Below are 22,258 nucleotides of genomic sequence, written 5' to 3'. Positions count from 1 at the left end.
TAAGGATGACAAAATGTGTACCCATCCATCTATTGGGTTTGCACACACATGTATCTAGCAAGAACTAGTATCAAATACTCAGGGGGCCTGTGCTGCCTATGTACTATACCCAAACTGTCTACCAAGTTTTCTTTTCAAAGAGCTGTGCCTAAGCAGGAAATGTGAATCAAGTTCCATGCTTTGCAGAGCAGGCATCTGCATTTTTAATTTAACAATGACCACAATAAAATCAAGGTTTTCTTCCTGAGAAAGAGCTGCTCCAGCAATAATTATCCCAAATCTATTTAGCAGTTTGCAGATTGACTAATATGATGTAATGCAATGGGGAAAAGCAGAAATACTTGATTAGGATTTGTCGGTTTGCTACCTGCATATTTTGTCTTTAAAAGGTCTTGCTTGGAAAGTTACTAAGCATTTGCTTTTATTTATTCAATTGCTTTGGTTAAAATCCTGCACTACCTCCTCTGACGTCATTATATACAGTAACATTTAGGCTTTAAAGCTTATGTTGCAAATATTAAGGTTTGATGAATATCACATTTGTTTCACTGTAATTACACTAAACTCTCTATGCAAAGGGATTTGGATTTGTTTGGGGAATTTTTTGTTTTGGTTTGCTGCCAGGCCAATATATCTAGACCTGTTCTAGTATGGTTTAATAAACTAGCACTTGGAAGATTAATCAAAATCCCATTTTCAATGTACAAGTGTAGTAGCTTATTACTAAAATATGCTTTAACGTGACTTTACCTCAAATGCTTTGATGTTCCAGTACGTCCATATTTCCAATGTGTAAGCACGCTATGCAGGTTTTTTTCTTATTTTACCAAGGTATCAGCATGTGACAATTTTGCAACTATTTCCATGTCTGTCGTATTCCCACAAAGGTTGAATATTGCATGAGTTGATCTTTTTACCCTCCACTCCCTCCTCCACTTGAAAGGGTTAAAATAGAACTGGGAAAGGTGCAAAGGGCAGGAAGAGCAATGAGGGGAGTGGAGCAGTGTCCACATAAGAAACGGCTGAGCAAACCAGGTCTCCTCAGTCTGAAAGAGGACAGTTGAAATAAGATATGCATCTAGTAAATCATGAGAGGCATGAAGAGGGTGGATAGCAATTGGGTGTTCACTGTCTTTAATGCAAGCACCACAGAGTATCTAATAAAGCTAATAGGCAAAGTTTAAAAAAATGGAGGAGGTTCTTGATCAAACTCACAGGCAGGCTATGGAGCTCGTTGTCTCACAGTACTGTGAATACTGGAAACTGATAGGGAGTCAAAGGGAGACTATGCAGAGATTGCATAGACATCACATTTGATTCAGACAGTCCCTGAGTGATCAATGGCTGCAGGCTGGGACAGCCCTTGCTCGGCTCCCACAGTCTTCCCTGGGAATCTGCTTTTGGCCACTGTCAGAGACAGGACTTTGGGCTAGCCTGACCTTTAGTTTTACCCAGTTCCTCTAATGCCGGCTGATGTATGAACTCATCAGCTGTGCTAAGAGTCATATTGTTGTCAGTACTAGCGACTTAAGACATGCAGTTGCAGCATGTCATTAAATCTTCATGTTCTCCTTTCCTTGGCCTCATCTATACAGGCAGATTGTACCAGGTAAAATATATTGTAAAATTAATCAGCCAACTGTGCAAACTGAGAAAGCGTACCTATACTTAACTGTGTTGAACTTGACTTCTTTCAATCTAGCTTAAGTTGGTAATATGGTAGCTTTGGTTCATTCAAATAATGAGCTTGCACTGCACTGAAGATCAAACCTTAACTGTACCCAGTTACTTGGACTCATGTTTCTTTGCTCTTAATTTTACGGGCTTTTTTTAGAGATAACATATTCTCCCTTCTCTTTAACACACTGAGCATAGACAGTAAGCATCTACCATACTGTAGTTTGTTTCAAAGTTAAGAGCCAAAGGGTTTGGCAGAAAAAGTTTTCATTTTGGTCAACACAAGCATACACTTCTGTTTTAGGTAACTAATGCTAAAATGAAAGTCCACAGCAACTACAGCCCATTTTCCATTACCACACGCTTACCATTTGTAAAGTCTCTACAGATCCAAGTTTCATGAAGAATGCTTTTTTGTTACTGCTCAACAATCGTGTTTGATTTTTGAGCAGTGAGAAGACAGGATCTTTGCCAAAATTTTAAAATCGCCTATATAAAAATACAAAGGCCTGGATACAGAATTAAACACTTCTTACGTATCACAAACACATGTAAGTCTCTTTTTTCCCCTTTTTGCATGTTATGAAATGTTAGAATCTCTTCTCAACATATGTGTAGAGGCAGTGTGGTCTATTGGATAAATCACTAGGCTTAGACTTCTAAGACCCAGATATTCCACTCTTGACTTTGTTACAGGCACCAGGGAAAATGCTATCGCATCTTTCTGGACAAGCTTTTCACCAGAAAACTGTAATGACAATAGAGCCAGCTAGAGGGTATTTATTTATGATTATATGCTTTATTTTATGGAAAGAATTAGTTGTACCCTGTAATTTGCCGGTAGTTTCTGATAAGGCTTTCAGTAAACTAATTTTGCCTGTCTTTTCACATACATGCAATTGGCTTACTCTGGTTCAAATTGGATCCGCCTTCCAGCCTGCTAAGTACTCCAAGAGCACCAGCTGTCACAAAACCAGGCAGAAACGTGGGAGGGTGCATACACAGAAAGAAAATCCAGGAGAAAACCTGAGGGTTTCCTAAGACCTTGTTTTCAAAAGGGGAGCTTGCTGTGCCTAGCATTTTTGTTCTACCTACTGTATATCTCCAGACACAAAACCAGGACACCTCCCCCTGCCCCAGCCCAACTTTAAAATATGCTTTACGCTCTCTGCGGTAGATTAAACTCCAGGAAAGCTTAGTTATGTTTCACTCTAACATACGCAGCAATAGGGGACACTCAAGCAGGCTAAATAGTTCAACTAATCCTCCAGCTGCTGACCCACAGTAAACCCACAGCCCTTCAAAGAATCCCTGATGTGACTGTGGAGACCCTTGGGGACAGCCGTAGTAGAGATACAGAGCAACCTTGCAGGCTGCCTTGGGACAATTCAGCACAGTGAGGTGGAGGTGCTGGAATGGCGGCAGCAGAACGTGCATGTTTGTGTGTGCTGTGGCAGGATGCTCTCCTAGGGCAGGAGCAGGGGGAGGAGCACCTCCTGCCAAGGAGAGACGGCGTGTTGGCAGGGCAGCTGCTCAATACACTCTGTGCAATGAGCTGCTTAACGAATCTTTCCTGTTGGAGAGGGTCTGTGATCAAACAAAATATTCAGAAGACGTTTTTGTGACTTCCCAGAGGCAAGGAACTAAACGGCCTCCAGCCAAGAGCTGCACTATCTCTAGGTGGCAAATGCAATAGGAGAAGACCGTGTGGGTGGAGGGCAGAGGGGGCAAAAGGGGGAGCAGAGACACATGGGAAGCGTGCAGGAGCCGGGAGCACAAAAAGTTATGGACCTGTTCTCAAAAGAGATTACTTCAATTTGCACAATGAAAAATGTAGGTACAGACTAAATTCAACCCGAAGCACTTACAAATCCATAGGATGTCTGTGCTCTCCAGGGGCACCATTTTTATGCCTCTCTGAATTGGATCCTGAAGGTCACAGACAAAATTATTCTTGGCTTTAGCTATAGGATCAGTGTGTGCTCTGGCTCTTTTCTTCTTAACCATTTCATGTGTAAGTGGAATGGAGTCAAATCAAGTTTCTTTTTTAACACATTTTAGTTTTCTCGTTATAACCAAGAAGCAACTAGAGACAATTTAAAGCATATTGTAGCAAGACAGAGTTCTGGAAGAATATTCAGAAGAAAAAGAACTACTTTGAGGTGCTATTTAAGAACATAGGTGTGTTTTCTTTCACTCTGACGAACTTGAACTCATCCCTACCACACCCCTGTATATATTTTGGTGTTTTTAGAAGAGGTCACTAAAGAGCTCAAAGAAGCTATCATTTGTGATATGAACTCCATCTGTTGCCAGCCCCCTTCGAGAGCCTGTCTTTTGTATTTAAAGACATTTAGTGGAGCATTTTGCCAGCTTCTTAGTATGACCATAAGAGGCCTCAGACTCTCAGCTTTCATAGCTCTATTCCAAAATTAGAGTGTTCTCATGAACTGGTAAGTTTCCAGTTTCTGAAACAAAGTATGGCAAAATCCAGCACTGTGAGCTATTAGCACTTGTTCCCAACATCCAATGTCTAAGCACCTCTACTGCTGTTCTCCAGCCACCCACAAAAGTTACCTGTACTGTGGTAAAGAAACTACTTACAGTTAGAACTGTAATTCAGCTAACAGTAAATTTAACAAGGGCCACAAAGAAGTGATATTTGAGAAGAAAAATATCACAGGAACCTTATGAATATGCTTCAAACTAGTAAAGAACCCAGATTATTTTGATACATGTCTTTCCATTGTTAATTCTGTAATAATTTGTCTGGAGATGCAGTAAAGAATTTAGAGAAACTAGTGTGGATCTCCTTATTAAATACTTTTTCAACTGGGGACCAAGCTCTTGTTTTAATTTTGAGCAAGAGAACAGTCCTAGTGAGGAAATAATATCTTGAGACTCCAAGTTTCTTGCTGAATGCAGGGACAGGACACAGTGGGGTTGTGTCCACAGTTGTGGGCTTGTGTCCACTGTTGTGGGCTGTCTTCTGCCCTCTGCCAGGTCTGCCTTGGTTAATGACTCTCAGCAATGTTTTCTCTGCCTGTTTCCTGGGACTGCACACCACCTTTTCCCAAATCAAGAAGATGCTGTTCTTGGCAAACAGACCCAATACTAACCATCCTGGTTTGCCTTCATTTTCAAGCAGAGGGCTTCTAAAGCCAGGTGGCTTCATTGAATGCATTTTGTTTCCTGCGGAGGTGCTCTGTGTTTTCCAGAGTCGTTGAGAAGCCACTTACCAGAAAACCACCTTAAATAAGACCACAGAGCAGCAGTGGGTTAAACTCTTGATCCCAAAACACAGCTACAAAAGAGCACAAAACCGAGATGCGAAGTTGGACTGATGTCAGTCACCTGTCCTAGTTCTCATTTAGTGGTACCTGCAGCAGCTTGAATTCTAAGGGATTTCTTGGCTATAGCTCTTTCCAATTTGCACTACTTCCAGTTTTGTAGCATCAGCAAACTTGCTGAGGGTGCAGTCTGCCCTGTCATCCAGGTCATTAATGAAGATGTTGAACAGTATTGGACCCAGTAGGGACCCTGGGGAACACCACCAGTTCCTGCTTGATTACTTTGTTAGGTTTATCACCTTTTGAAGCAGCCTAAAATTTAAAAGGTGAAAATGACTTCAAGCCATCTTTGCCCATCTACTTTGCCTTTCTCCTTCTTCACCAGGGCTTCTGCAGGCCACTGGTTCCCAGCCCTGCTCTTTTTTGAGAATCAAATTACTAGTTGATGATCACTAACGCATTTATAGAGACTGTGCTACACACAAATTGTCATCAGAAAGACCTAAAAGTCCAGATATAACAAGGCATGTTTGACTCCAACGTTCTCCATAGACTCCTAACAACCTCCAGAGACTGAATAAAACAGAAAGCATCACTTTTTGAGACATTTCAGTGGCAGCATTTTATCTGGCTATTCATTTTCCTGTATAGTGTACATGCATTTCATATTTCAATGACAAAGGAGGAATTCACAAAGGTTCACTTCAGTGGGGAGGTGCGTCAATGATAGGGAGTTTTGGGGGGTGATTTTGAGCAGGAGCTTAACTTCAGACACTCTAAATCGTACCTCTGAAGGACCCCCTTCTTTCCAGTGACTGTAAAGGAAGTGCAAAGAGATTAGCCTCCATCAACACTCCTCTAAATGTCAACGCAAAAGATTGCATATGACCGCAGTTAGGAAATCGGATAGTTTAATGCAGCCATTAATTAAACCAAAACATTAAGGCAGTCTCACCATACATTTCCATAACTGTAATTGAACTAGAATTTCAGCGTTTGAAAAGATTTTTGTAATTAATTGCATCTGCAGAAGCAACAAAATACTAACAGTGTCTGAAAAATTACCCCTTGATGCCCTTAGCACATTTAAGTGAGCAAAAAAGGTACCCTGTCTTTTCATAAGTGCACTTACGGTACAAAAAGAAATGGTTTGAAGAACCGTCATTCAAAACATGGTATGTAACTGTTGCAGCATATAAATAAAGCAGAGTGGAAAGTTTGTTAAAATATTTATGCACATTGTAAGATTTATGTTTCCTCAAAAACACCATTTATGAAAGTGGTTGATATAGTAAAAAAATACACTTAACCCTTGGACTGTGTGTCTGAGCATTTCCTGGTATAGATTCATGGTAGCAGCATGAGGAACCATAAATCCACAGAAGACACCGCAGTAAATGTGGGAATCAGATGTTCTTGGACTCTATAACGGGTGGATTCCATCAAGTTAGGGGAAGGAGGCTGATGCTTTTTGCTCTCCATTGGCCAGGGAGCAGGAGTAAATTAAAAACTGTACCTGTATGCTGAAAGCACACATCACTTTAGAGGAAACATATTATCAATAGTCAAAAACCCAATACATTGGGTAATACTCCTTTCTAAATTCCAGGCTGAAGTAGTATTTACATTTTGTATCAATCAGGAGCCAGCAGCAATTTTGTGGGATTTAAACCAAAATAAGGATCTTTTTGTGTGTAGAGTATGAAGATGAGCTACTAAAAATTCCAAGACAGGCACAAAGGTTTTTCAGAAAAGGCTCATCCCAACCAGATGAATGAATACTTGCAATGTTTATATATATGTAAGAGATGTTGAGAGATCTGGATTCCTCATAACTTTAAGAGAATTTTCTGCAGTTGCTGTATTTACCAGCATAGACACCATTATATCTGTGTTATAGACCACATTATGGGTGAAAACACAGAAAATTACTATATTCCCAGGATTATGCATTTTAACTGTGATATTCTTCTGTAAAATATTCTTTCTGAAATGTTAACAAGCACTCAGATTACATTCATTTTTAGCATTAATTTATTTTATTGTTTGTTACTGCTAAATGTTTTTATTACAGTGTATGTAGCTTTACCTACATAGAAAATGCAATAAGATGTATGCCAGTGTAATGTAAATGTGGAACTACAATACAATTCAGCTAGAAATCATAGCTTTTCTCCATCATTTTCTCCATCGGTAATTGTTGCAATAGGAGGTTATTTGACACAGAAGAATGAATTGCTACTTTAATAATTTTTACCAAAAAGAACAAGACCTCTAACATGCGAGAAAACTCAGCAGGTCTGTATGTGTTAAACAGATTATTAAAAGAATACAATATGGGAAGATGAGCTAGACCATTCCAGTGCATATAAAACATTTTCTCATTAACACTATTTTATTCAGAAGCAGTCAGAGACTTATTAAATGCATTATCAGTTTACCAGAATTTCCTTTATTTTCAGTTGATATAATTTCTCTTTCTCTCTCTCTCTCTTTTTTCTCCTCCTAAGGCTCTAGGATCACTCACTAGTAATTATAAATATGATATCAGTATTTTGGCCCCTAGTATATAAATGTGGATTAGATACGCAGGTACTGAGCCATGCAAACACCATTCATTTTCAGATGAGGAATTTAGGGGGACATATTCATGGCAGCTGAGTTATGGCAGATTCGGTATTATGGCTGGGCTCTGAGCCAGCCTTATGAACCTTCCCGTATTACCAGCCATTGAGGGCACACAGTCGCTGGTGGGAATGTCAGCTTGAGGCTGTATAAGAAAGCTGAGACCTCAGGAAAGCCAACCCTATGAAAGGCACATCTGAGGCAGCTTGGCAGCCAGTCAGCTTCTAAGTAGTAATGCTTGTAGTAAAGATATTCTGCCTTCCACGTTTAATAGTAATAAAGTTTGATTGAAGACATGTTCAGATTGCACTCTGTCTGATGCCAGGTATTTAATATTAAGCAGTTTGGGGAGTTTTGCTATCTGAAGCAAAAGGGATTTAGATTTATTCCAGACTTTCACAGTAGAAACTTGCTCTATGGCCTGGAGCCACTGAGCCAGAGAAAAAACCAAAAAAAGGCTACTGGAGGTCGGATCATCTTCCTTTTGGCAGAAAAACTCATGGTTCTTTGCATGGTTTTCAAAATTGTTCCACTGTAGGAGTAGTTACCCTTTGCTGCAGCACCAGGAAATCCCCATTTTGCCTTGAAACTGCTGCAGGGTCTAATATGATGATATTGTTTTTTTCTGAAAGTACAGAGCTCAAGACTCCTGTGATGATGAAGTCCCATCTCTCTCCCTCCCTCTCTTCCTCCCTCCCTCTCTCACAGAGACACTTTCTAGCCCTTGTGTTTGCATAGTTAAGTTTGCTGCAGACAAGAAGCTCAAAACCAGAGAAGCAAATTAAAAGAGCCACAGGTTGCATATTGGCTTTTTCTTTGTTATTTAGAAAGCCTCCTGATCCTATGGCAATCCAATTATATTTGAAGCCTGGCTCATGATTTCTGAACGCTCGATGGCACATCAGATATCCTTGGGGATCCACAGCAGGCTATGATGTTCCATAAAACCTGTATTAGGTTAATACACAATTCACCATTTAGAAGACAGATGGAGGGATAGCCTTGCCAGTACAAATTCTTCATTTACTTTTAGGTGATAGGAAATACAGTGACTGTATTTGAAGCTCTGATTAAAGAATTTATTAGCTCAACATTTCATATCACTAGCTAACAGCACACACGCAAATACGTGTTATATTCATTTGGATTTGCATTTGCATGGATGGTTTTACCTATGGTGCAGCCATAGACATTTAGAGGATAAGAATTGTCAATAAAGTAATCTGTATACTGAAGGAGATAAAGCCCCACCTGGACCATAAACAAAGAATTTAAAATTCAGAACCATTGGCGTAAAGGGTTTTGAAATGTGTCTACAGGGTAAGTGTCCTTTTGAAGCTAAGTGCAGGTAGCAAGAGGAAATTAGGAGACATCCTTCCACACTGACTCATGGCCCAGGAAAGCAGGTGATGGGCTAAAGCACGCAAACAAGTCAAATCTTCCCGAACACCCTAAGCTACACCCTTACAGTAACAGCTGGAGGTTGTTTCAGGCTCTCTGCTTGATGCAGAGAAAGTTTTACTCTTCCATCTCAACACCTTCTGCGTTTTTAAACTGTTTTCATTGTTATATCTTGGCCTATTTCTAGGAGAGGATGATATTTTGCAGACAAACCTGTGGGCCTTTTCTGATGACCCAGTGACCTTAACCTCTAACGTTTTGTGGTTTCCTGCGTGGGGAAGCGCTAGAGCCGCAGCCTCGGCTTTTTCAGCAAATTGATGCCAGTTGACTGCAATGCATCTGGATTTTGACTGCTCTTCTATTCACTGACCAAAACAAGCCAATAGTCAGGATAGCAGTGAAGCATCTGCAAGGAAGAGCATGTATTTCTTCCTTCTACTGCTGGAGATTCCTGCCTAATTTGGGAACACTTTCGGCTACCGCAACGCAATCGTTTCAGCTTTGTGCTGTTTCGTGTCTCCTGTGTTTCTTCCTTGCTGCAGGGGAGGAGGGAGGAGAGGAGAAGGAGTTTCCCTTGTGCAATTGTTTGTGTCAGGTAAACTCTCCATAAATCTCTTCTTGAGGAATTCAGTTCATTAAAGCCCAATTAGACACCAATGGCTTGATTTACTTCATTAAGGCTAATTTAAAGTAGCAGAAACAGCAAACTGCTGTTAGGGATTTAGAGCTAGAGTTCTAGCGGACTGTGAACGGACAATTACCAAGGCAAAGACAGTTCCTTTTACTGTACTTTTCACTCACTCATATCTTTGAGCATAAAAAATACATATTAAAAGAGCATTTGCTAAACCTGGAGTCAAACTCGGAACATGTAACAAGGAAGACATTACCAAATACAGTAATTTATCTGCAATTCTTTTTTTGCTTGTTTGTTTAAAGCGTAACTATAGTTTTCTTTGAGCTATATTAGGTGAAAAGACTGAGAAAAAAGAAAATTATCTGGATAAATTTCATTCTTTCCCATAAAACTTGTAGTCAAAGAAAAGGAATTTCCTCCAGAATTAGCGTTTGCTTCCATTGCATCTACCAGCACTGCAAGAATAAGTTTATTCAGCTTTTGAAGCAATTAGATTTGCAAGGGTCTGTGCATGCCTGAAGGAGAAAGGTATGGACATTATGAAATACTCACAATTTCAAGAACTTTCAGAAAAAGCGTTCTAGGTAAAAATGACCCAGGTAGCATACCCAGCACTTTCAGAGGCCCAGGTCCCAGTAAATGTGAACTCCGGTTCTTTTCCTTACCAAGCTGAAAACACTATCTGATGCTTCAGACAGCACTATTCCAGAAATGGCTGCATAAGTACAGCAGGAGAACACCTACACACGTTTATGTGGATCTGTAACTCTATTTGTTTGGATTCATAAACTCAACTTGTGTTCCCAGAGGCCTAAAAGCAATCCAGAAGTTTGATATCTAATCTATACTGCTCATCCAAGCTCCCTCTAAGGTTAACAGAGATGCGAGAAGACTTTTATAGGTCCTCTACAAGAATTATAAAGCGGTTGTCTTGTCTTTATTGCCAGATTGTATGCTACACGACTGGGTTTGCTGAGGTACGTTGCTTTAAGAAAGTAGAAGTTAGGTAAGGTCCCAAGTTCTATTTTTTCAGTTTTCAACCAATCATGGTATTGCACAATATTTCAGAGGGTTTACTAGAGGTAAAATGTCAAGATTTTGAGCAGCCGTATCGGAGACCAGACTCCAAAAGCTGCACTAAACTACAATACGGGTATAAATATGTGTGTATGTGTGTGTATGTGTATACACACACCTATGATACCCCGTTTGACAGACAAAGGATGTCATAGTACAGTCTCTGATTTATGCAAAACGGTCTTCCCTAAGAAGAGACAATCTCAGGAATTATTTCAACCCCAAATTTATATTCACCTATCTAAGGTTATGTGTACTTTAGATAAAAGAACTCAGATACATCACTGCCATAAGTTTGTGCTTTTTCAGCCCAAGACTCTTAAAGGTGGAGGGACAGGTAGCATAACTCAAGTGTTTGAGCATTTGAACTTAAAGTTTATCACTGAAGTTCATAGTAAAATTGTACAGCAGAAAAATGGCAAGTTTGAATCACATTTTTCTCTTGTACTAGAGACATTGCAAAGGTGTGCTCTATCAAGAATAGTTTCAGCTTAAAATATCCATTCTTTGCAGTTAAATCCTCAGATAAGCAACAGACTGGGAATTCATGAAAGACATTGAGCCAGGTCAGACAGATCAAAAAAGGTAGGTATGCATTCAGCAGTCACGAACAAATGCAAACATTGTAACAAAAATATTTATCCATCTCAAATGGAGAGTTATTTCTGATAACTCTGCAAAGAAGCTAAATCATTAATAGCAAGAGAAGATAAAACATAACTGCAACCTCAGGGTCACCAAAAGTTCTGTTGAAGCCTTATAGTCACGTCTCTTAGTAACAAAGAGATAAATCATAACCTTTGACTTTTGGAAATTCATCTTCAAAATATCCACAGCTGCCATAGCTCTCTGTTCCCATCGCTGTCTCTGACCCCTCTCAGAGCTCTTGACTAGAAATGGGATGCTGAGAAAAGACGATGTCCCGGATCTGGAAGCTTCTTTGTATTTTTTTAATCTCCCTTCTAATTTTCCTAACAGTCACTGCTAAAAAATGCCCATCTCTTCTGTGCTAAAGCTCACTATCATTTTGAAAGCAATGTTAAAATCTAGTTGTTGAGATGCACTTCATCCGGAAAAGTTTTCTCTGGTGAAGTTCATGGGAGAAATTTGGAGACCATTTTACGTGGAAAACCTGAAACCTGTCATAGTAATTTAGGTCACATGAAGCCAGTTCTCTCAATTAAACTGAATTCTCACTTTCCCCACAGAAAAATTTACTATCTGAGAATCTGCACACACCAGCTAAGGGGAATTTTTAAAAGGAGCTGTGCAGAACAGCCCTCCTCCATCACTGCCTGGACTGTGAGTGAGTCTACATTTACTCCAAAGTTAAAATCAACAGTTAAACTCTTAAACACTCTTAACAGTGTGGTCTGGTGAGCAGCTGAGCTGGTCTAAGAGTTTGCTGTTGCCAGAAGGCAACATCTTCACCCCACTGTTCCTCCTTTTCCTCCTGCAGCCCCAGCATCTCACCCACAGAGGCTCACCCCCTCTGCGGAGCCGGAGCCCCCCCATGCAAAGAAGCCACAGTCTGAACGAGAAGGGAAAACTGAGGTCGAGAAACTAAATGACTGCCTCGAGATCACACAGTAAGCCAGCAGAGAAGAGCAGACGAAATCTCTGTTTTTTCAAATGCTAGCCCCCAACACCCGTCCGCACCGCGCCTTATCTAAACAACCACAGATCGGCCAGCACGGGAAAACAGGAAGAGGTAAAATAAGCAGAGGGCTTTTTTCTGTCTCCTTTCAGGAAAAAAGAAGTGGTCAAATCAAAGGAGCTGATTTTCTGCTTATATTTACAGGAAGGCATTGATACATAGATCATGTTTCAGTTTGACAAGTAATACCAAATAATACCCAGTTTGTGCAAGTCGCAGAGGAGTGCAGCAGTCTGATTTTCAGCCTGATTTCTGAAGGATCTGGGACTCCTGCAGCTGTGGTGTCCATCTGGTTCTCCCCACCTTACCTAACCACTTTTGAACCCATTGGCTGACGTCAACCCAATGTTCATGAAAAGCCATGTCTAAACAGAGGAGAAAGAAACCTGAATTAATACTCTCAGAAAAGCAAGGCTGCAGTCTGTGGTCATTCAGGAGGCAGAGGAGAGAGACCACGGTACTGTGGGAGGATTTAGGAGACACAGACGTAATGTAATGATATCGCAGCAAGTAGTAATGGAGAGGAGCTGAGGCTATGATTGCCAAGGGTCGTAGGAAACAACACCATAGGAATCTAGGTTTGTTAATTCTGCTGTTTCTTTCATGGATGAAAAAATATCTTTGTAGTGTTTTTAAAACAACATCAGATGTTTGGATCTTTCCATTCCAAATCTTTTCTTCTGAGTGATCATCTGCTTTCAGAGAGGCAGGAAGAGCTTATATGTTTAAGTCTTTTGTGGAGGGAGGTCCTACACAGAAAATAAATGATCAATGCATTTATATAATTTTGAATCTTACATGTCCACAGTTTTCTAAAACAAAAATAAACGCACAAGCTGGCAACAACATCTGTATTTATTTTGGCCTTTTCAAAGTGAAGTTCTACAATTTTTTACCAGTGTGTTCCTAATTCTAAAGTAAATGCAAAATTAGATCCAAAATTTGAAATGAGACACCATAGTGCCTGACCTAATTAGGAAAAGAGACGCTTCCGCTAATTGTTTTCCAGTGAGTCAGAGACAACGCAATAATGCTCCTGAGCAGCAGGATGAGTTCAGAATAAAGTGTACGGTCACAGGCAGTCGCACATCATGGATTTTGTCCTTTGGAAATTAATGAGCAAGGTAACTGTGAAATAGCCTTAACATTTTCAAGTTCATTCAGAAATAATGATGACAAATATTCCTGCATGATTCAAGTCCAGGGAAGTTTAAGTAAAGAAAGTCTATTGTTTAAGTAAATGTTACTGTACTCCAGAGCTGTCACTTCTGTTATAATTATTGGGGGCTGCGAGCGGCACGCGCAGCCCTGGGAGCCTGGCACAGGCTTCGCTGAGGGCTTTCCAAGCCCTGGGGGACCAGCATGTTGAGCAGTGCCACTTCCATCTGCAGAGGGTTTCACAACGCAAAGTGTGATGCCTGAAAGAGCAGAGGAACCCCAGCTTGACCTCAGTCTGCCACTCCAGCTGGTGGGACTTCAGGGGCTAAACAAACCTGTTTGTGGGAGAGCCACCACCTTCAAATTCTCCACGTTGTCTAACAGCTGCAGCGTTAGGAACAAATAGAGGCATTTCAGCAAGATCAAGCAGTATCAGCTTTGAAAAGAGTAACAGCATGGGTGTGCTTTAGTATATAAAACAGGCTGCATGAAGAATACCCTGTCTGGAGCGTTCAACTGTCCTGTCCCCTTTGTACTAGCCAACAACAACAACAAAAAGGGTCTGAGGGAAGATTTTTGGCTTCCAGCACTTGATAAATTAATGCAAATTAATAACTGATCTGTGATGAACTGTAAAATCAGGCTGAACATTTGTATTTCTGTGTGAAGGTATGCAGGGGCAGAGTGCCTCAGCATCAATCAACAGAGGAAGGGGAAAAGACTCCAAGACGGCTATCGACCAAACAGCCACGCGAAGTCCTTGTAGGCTTTCCCGGGGAGCTTGGAACACTGCCTCATTTATTCCAGATGTAACCTACAAGACTCATTTGTTCTGATGATGGCTAGATAGCAATATTTCATACATGGGTCTCAAATGGTAAGTGACTAGCGGTTATAAATAGCAGTCACACAAGCACTGTTCACATCAGCAAGCAGGAGATCTGGGATCACACTTTACAAGACCATCTTTTGTTCTGGGTCCACGAAGGCTGAGAACGTGACACCGAGAGTGGCATGAGATGACTCTGCTTGGTCACCACATGAGCTTTAGCACCAGCACCAGCTCCACAACATTTTTCTCTGTAATTTGTCCAGTGTTAACCTCTAGGCTCTTGGGTTTTTTCATCTGTAAAATGAAGAGATTCCATACATTGCTCAAGTTCTGCAAGACCTAATTTGTTAGTATTTATAAACTTGCACTGGCATTGAAAATGTACATCTCGTGAGACAGTATCAGGGTTCCAGAGTTTCTGAATAGGAACAACTGTGCTGAGATCCTCTTGGAATAAGTAATTATTATCCAGACATCAGTATTTAGCATCAGAAGATTCATGGGCAATCTTGCAGAACTGCATTGCCACTTTCCACACATAAAAGCATAGCTTTGTAAAAATTAAATGTATGCTGTATTACAGCCTAGAGAAATCTTCTTGTGTTTGGTAGATTTTTAGATAAACTGTGATATATTTAATTTATTTTTTTTTAACTTTATGAGTTTTCCCCCTTCAGGATTGATCTTTATCACTTTCGAAAATGCAGAGTGTCTGAAAAGACAGCCCATAGGTAAGTGCAATATAATTAACAGAATCAATCTAGTTTAACAAGTATAGCAAAACCTAGTAAAAACAGCAGCAATAGCTAATGTGTTAGCTTGCTTGCTCACAATTTCAGGTCCTCAAAGAAAATCACGTAGTGAGAACATATCTCAAACAGGAGGTTTAACTACAAGTTGAATTTATTTACTAATGTCATTCATTTGAAAAGACATTTTGAATCTTGCATATCAAGGTGGAATAATGATAATGAAAATGTTAAAAAAGCAGAAGTTACATGCAAAAAGGCAAGAAGTTTAAATTATTTCAATGATCTAAATGCAAGTTATAATGGAATTATTCCCATTGCTACAAAAATTCTTAAACTTGCATAGCAAATGTATATACAACTTACAGGTCTTTTTTTTTAACAAAAAAAAAAGACTTCTGTCAGTTGAAATGGGCAGTTTGGGGAGAATAAGAAAAAAGCTATATTTGCCTCATTATCATGTATGCATGACTGCAAGCAATCAATTTCTTTAACTGCAAAATAAAAGTCAGTCGTTCAAACAAGGGTAATACTAAGCTTGGCGCATGTTATCTCCATCTTCAAAAGCCCATTCTGGAGAACAAAGCACTCTGTCACAACTCTGGCTCTTGGATCACTCCTGAGGTAAACTCCTGTGAAATTATGAGTGATTCTAAGTTATAACTTTTGCTTTAATTTGTCATAATAGAAAATACCTAGGTTAAAAGCATGTGAGAATTAGATACTATTTATTTTTCAAGTACAAGATATGATGTATTTCAGCATGCTTTTTCAGTTGGACATTGGCAGCAGAACTTTTTGGATGTGAAAATATACTTTGAATATTCTAATGAAAAGTAAGGGTGTGTTATTTATAGCAAATAACCACTCAAATTTTTTTGTTGTGATTTTGCTTATGAAATATTTCTTTGGTTATCAAAGAGACATGACTATTCCCAGCAAATCATATGATGACAAAAATCTGATAGATAATTTATAGATAATTCTTCAGAGAGTTATTCATGGGAAGGAACAGAAGGATTGAGAGAAATACAATAAACAATAAATGAAAAAGAAACAACTTTTATGCACAAACTGGAGTATCTTGCACTAAAAATATAATTTCCTCTGCATTTCCAGCCACTTCTGGGAATAAGCATTTACCTCTTAAAAAAACTGAGCTAAAGGATTGAATAACCAGGGTGCAATTTTTACTTTTCTGAACAAGTTTAAACTCTGCATTCCATTGCTTTCTGTACAAGAAGTGACTAAAATAAGGAAAATCATTTGGATTTTAGGATTTCAGTGTGCTAATTAGGCACAGAAACATTAGGACCTGGATACTAGGGTGAAGCTGCAATTAGCTGAGATTTAATGAGCTGTGTAATGATAAGTGACAGGGCTATGTAACTTTACAGCCATAATTTCCTGACTAGATGAACTCTTAAACACTGCAATCCTACATCCTACCCCAAGGCACGTTGACCTTCTAGCTGCCCAGAGGAGAAACAACTGCCTGCAAAGTTTTTAGGACCTACACAATATTTTAGCAACAGGAAATTCCTATAGTTTCAGGGCAATGTCTCACTCTGATCAGAGCAAGCATCATTTTCCATGCTAGTCTAAACATTTTTTTTCTGCTCCTTATGATCTAGTTTATGTGGCTAGAAGTTTGTCTGATGACAAGAGGATCCTCTGAAGTAGCCACAGTCGGATAGGATGTCAAGGGCATCCAATATCCTCAGCCACATCAAATACAGTTTGGGTGATGGAGAGGATGCACAAAGAAAGCCTATAATAAAACACCTCATAAAAGGGGACCAGAAAAGCAATTCCAGAAAGCAAGCAAAACCCAACATTAGAAAAACTCTATTTGTAACATTCATGAACATCAAGGAGAAAGTCTGCTAGATAAAGCATGGTTCTGAGAATCAAGTGACTTGCAACCATTAATTGCTTCTGACTGTCCATGACTTTTGACAAGTCAAATTCTTGCTGCCAATCTTAATATGGGGAATGTTACAGATAAAAAAGTTATTTGAAACAGATAAAAAAGTTATTTGAAGATGACGAAGTCCTCAGATTCCCTATGGGAGACACTAACATATTGCTAATGCTTTCAAAACCCAATAAAGGGAATATTTTCATTTAAATCTTAATCTTTCTAGGATAGACAAACTGTAACATGTGCCATACCTGTATGATCACTTACAATTTTTTTCTCCTTTATTCTTTTGTCTTCTTTAGCACAGAGCACACATTTGCCATGACCAATAAGCACCCCATGGAGCAGGGCCTGAATTTTACCCCTATTCTTTTCAGCCACCATGCCCCATTCTGTCCTTCCATTTTAACAGAATTTATGGTGAACAAGACTGAGAGGTAATGCAGTGAAAGAACACCTGGAAAGCTCCAAAATACCTAGATTCTGCCTATACTGAGATTTTGGCAGAATTTAAGTATCTGGGTCAATGGGAATGATAAAGATCCCATTCCCCTGCAACAAATGTCCCTGGAGGCACCCAAGACCTCGCTAGACCCCGGCACTGCCTGCCTGTACATGCAGCAAGAGACTGGGCTGAACAGTGAGCTCCCACTCACGCTCGAGCACGGTCCAGGACTTCTGCATAGGTCATGGAGGCATCGAACACATGGGATTTGGCAGAAAGCACGGTCATATCCACGGAAAATGTACACAGACCACATATATATATACAGTGCATGGCACTGCTTGGGACTTAAAAACTGAAAACATCTTTTGAAAGTGGGTGGCCAGGGAGGAAGAGATGAAGAAAACAGATTAAACATGGCATTCCCCAAATACCATGTCTGTTACCTTTACTTTTATATATGTGTTATGGAGGGTGTATAAAGCTAGCGATATAATACTAACTGTATGCTTATCAAAAGCCCCAGGGACATAATACTTGTTCTGATATGTAGTTCAGAACCTCTGAGGCTGTGAAATGTGTGGTGACATGGAAATCCTCAGGAATGTTACCAGGCTGTGATATCCCTCTGCCTTTCTCCACTGCCTGCCACTCTTTGCTTCCTCAGTGGCTTGCCGTGCAAGATAATTATTTTTTTCTGGAGCTGACAACAAAATAGACATTTTTTTACTTTGCTGTTTTTTTCCTCATGCTGTTCCCCCATCCGGTGCCCAGCCTGGCTGACAAGTAAGTAGTCACTTTCGAACAGCAGAGAAGGCAGAGCTGATGTGACAAGGGAGCAGGAGTACATTAAGCCAATTTTGCTACAAGAAGACTAATGTGTAATGAGGTTGTGTGAGAACCATGACCTTATCTAGCTGTGAAAGGAGTCAAATACAATTGCAACTCAGTTAACATCCTTCGGAATTATTTACTAGCTACCTTTTTTGCTTTGAAAAGCTCACCTAGCCCCAGACAAATATTACCAATGCTTCATTTGCACTATCACCAATAACCACAACTATGCAAAACTGCCACATGCTCTCTGCTATTTAATTAATTAGGCAAGGAGGAACATGATTATGCAAGAAAGATCTTCGCATTTAAACACTGCAAGTGCTTTGCTGTGGAATTCTCCTATAATCAACTCCCTTCTGTTTTATCCTACTGATGGCACAGGAAGCAGGGAGGCTGCAGGCAGAGCTCCAGGACACAGCTCTCTTGTGCCAACCTTATTCTTGGGGACATGCTTCGCACTGTCTTTTTAGCTGAAAATGGGCAAAGGCAAATAGCAAGAGTGGAGAAGGATGGGTTTAGTTATAGTCTTGGGGGCCACGCTGCACAATGTTGTGCTGTACCAGCAAGTATCTTTGAGGGAAAGGTAGAGCCATCATCTACCTGCCTTTGGGGAAATCGAACCCATTTTTTCTTGAGAAAGGACAGGCTTTGTAAAGAGGAATCTCCTTTCCAGCAGCACTGTGCATCGTGCTCTGAGGGAGGGGAAGAGTGGGAAAAGGAAGCAACAAGAGGTCTGAGACATCTTGTTACTACTACCTTTGACCCTGGCATGTCTATCTGCCTGCTCCTAATGCAACTCTGTGGGGAAGCTGCATTTTCACAAAATCAGAGTTAATGGACTGCTGATAGGCCTTGCTTTTCTTTGTTTCCTCACTTATCTTTACAGGCCACTCCCTTGCGCACTTCTCAGACTCTGCAAAACGGCTTTCAGAGATGGGTGGATAATATCCAACTATGACAAAAGCTTTCAACAGTCATCTAATGTCCCAATTGAATAACTCAGTCTGGAACACAAAGACCATGAAGTGCCAATAACGATGTCGTGGTTTAACCCCAGCCAGCGACTAAACACCACGCAGCCGCCCACTCACTCCCCCCCACCCAGTGGGATGGGGGAGAAAATCGGGAAAAGAAGCAAAACCCGTGGGTTGAGATAAGAACGGTTTAATGGAACAGAAAAGAAGAAACTAATAATGATAATGATAACACTAATAAAATGACAACAGCAATAACGAAAGGATTGGAATGTACAAATGATGCGCAGTGCAATTGCTCACCACCCGCTGACTGACACCCAGCCAGTCCCCCAGCAGCGATTCCCCGCCCCCAATTCCCAGTTCCTATACTAGATGGGACGTCACATGGTATGGAATACCCCTTTGGCCAGTTTGGGTCAGGTGCCCTGGCTGTGTCCTGTGCCAACTTCTTGTGCCCCTCCAGCTTTCTCGCTGGCTGGGCATGAGAAGCTGAAAAATCCTTGACTTTAGTCTAAACACTGCTGAGCAACAACTGAAAACATCAGTGTTATCAACATTCTTCTCATACTGAACTCAAAACATAGCACTGTACCAGCTACTAGGAAGACAGTTAACTCTATCCCAGCTGAAACCAGGACAAACGATTATATCCAACCTTTCCCAAATAACTGCCACAATCATGTGCAATTATCCCTTGCCAACTAACACAAGAGTGGCAAGTGAGTACCACCAGTCTTTGGGAGATGAGCAGAAGAGTCACACAATTCACACTAGCAGGCCACATAGTACCTGAATTTTGTACAGTTCTCATATACCAGTGGCATAGCACAGTCATGGGTGTGTGGATAACAAGAGAATTTGATATATTACTGTTGTTTTATGAAACCTCTTTCTCAGCCAGACACAGGGATTTGAAGAATACAGTGTACCATTCACCTTTTTTTTTTTTTTGGATTAAAATAACAGCAGCCAAACACTTAATGCGAGAAGATTAAATGGATGTAAATTAATTCCTGAGGTCTTTTTCTGATTTCAGTGTGAACAATACAGCTGAAGTTGTGGGAGAGCCTTGAAAGATGGCAAATTTGCTCATGTGCCATATTTTAATCACTGCCTAAACCTGTTATTATAATATTTCCTTGAAAGTGGCTGTATAAAGCATCTTCTGGAAAAGCTTAATAAAAATCTGTAAACAATGCAATGAAATTCTTTAAAAGCTGCAGGAGAGAAAGTTACCAATTTCTTTCTACATTGAAGGCAGCTTGACATAATCATCTGTTCAAGTAATGGAGAAAAAACACAGCTTAACCTCCAAAGCATAGCCAGAAAATAGCCCAAGGAAAAAAATCCGTCCTATGTCCAAGCAGTGAAAATGTTTTCATAAGATTTTGCACACTATCTTCAGTGAAATAATATGAATTAATTAGAATCCCTTCTGAAACATGCTGGAATCTAACATGATTTGGGAGGATGAAGCAGCAAGGAGTTCACCAGGTTTTTGATCCCTCCAGAGGACCGAGTCTGATTTAGTCATCTGTTTTGCAAGACCTCACAGCCAAAAATCCCCCTAATGCAGCAGCTCCCTCATAACTGTAATTTATCAAAGAGAAAAACTGATGGAAATTATCCATTCCCTGTTTTAACATGAGCAGTGCATGATGAAGAGTAAGTGACCATTTGGAAACAATCACCTTCCCTCTGTTCCCTCCAGTTTCTCCCAGTAATTCCAGTAGTCCTCTTATTTTAAGATTTATAGCCAAAAAAGGGTTTCCCATAAACTCTTTAGCTCAGTAGTGCTATTGCATTCTTATATAGTAAAGAGTTACATATATTGATAATCCTCCACCAACAAGACCTCTTGCATCTAATTTTCAAAACCAACTTGTTCCTGCTAGCCACAAAAGCAGCTTCCATATTAATTCCACCTGGTTTTGCTGCCACACAGTGAATACTCTGCTATGATCAGGGCAACATGGAGCTTGAATCCCAACTAGCGTACTGAAAGCATTGAAGGCGTTTTTCACCTGTGTGCTCCAAGGCAATGCAGAAGTCGTTCAACTATGTACTTCTGTATCTCGCTCACTTTCCTTGAAGTTTAATCTTAGTCTGGATTTCCTGAGGATGTAATGCTTATTCTTGTGATAATTATCTTAAATGACCGATGTATACACAATCTCAAGTGCAGTTCAATACCTCTATAAAATAAAAAGACTTCTTTGTGTTTTTAAAATGAAACAATTTATGCGTATAATCTAAAGTTAAAAAGTCAAAGAAAAAATTTTTGGTACAATAGTTGTTTGAAGATATGTACCGTGAGAAAACATTTGCTTCTGCAAAGTGGTGGGATGGGTTTTCTAGCTCTGGCTGCTCTTTGGGGCTTTAGAGCAGCAAGAAGCAGTGAGTACCCAGCCACTGGGGCTATTGGTGATTTCTAGGATCGCCTGGACAAGTTGGAGAAAGAGGTGAGCATTGAGGCTCACACGCCTTGGAAATGGTGAAGGCGGCAAACTTCAGAAGCTGCAGGAGGCCCAGTGGTGATTTTGAGGCAGGCAGATGGCTAGGAAATTGCTGACAGTTGTAGCAAAGAAAAACTGCAGTAAGGGCCAAAATCACCAACTCCAGAGCATTCAGAAGAGTGAATAACGTTAATTACAACCAACACTGAGACGTGACTGAGGCTGGAAAACATATATTTCCTTCCCTCCTTCCTTCCTTCCTTCCTTCCCTCCCTCATTCACTCCTTTCTTCTCAACTTCACATTCAGTAGCTACATCCCTGTTATGAACCAATGGCAGGGCATGATTTCCAGCTCTGCCCTTGCGTTCATCCGTATAGCTCCATCCCAGGCAGGACTTTTGCCTGTGCTGAGCAGCAGAGGCTGGTGCTGGAGCCAGCCCTGTGGGAGGAACTGCCTGATCAGCATTGCCTTCTCGGCACTGCCTAGGAGGGTAGTTTGGGGGCAGCCACCCGCT

Source organism: Harpia harpyja, chromosome 1 (assembly GCF_026419915.1).
Source record: "Harpia harpyja isolate bHarHar1 chromosome 1, bHarHar1 primary haplotype, whole genome shotgun sequence".
Classification (NCBI taxonomy): domain Eukaryota; kingdom Metazoa; phylum Chordata; class Aves; order Accipitriformes; family Accipitridae; genus Harpia; species Harpia harpyja.
Note: the sequence above shows the minus strand (reverse complement) of the source record.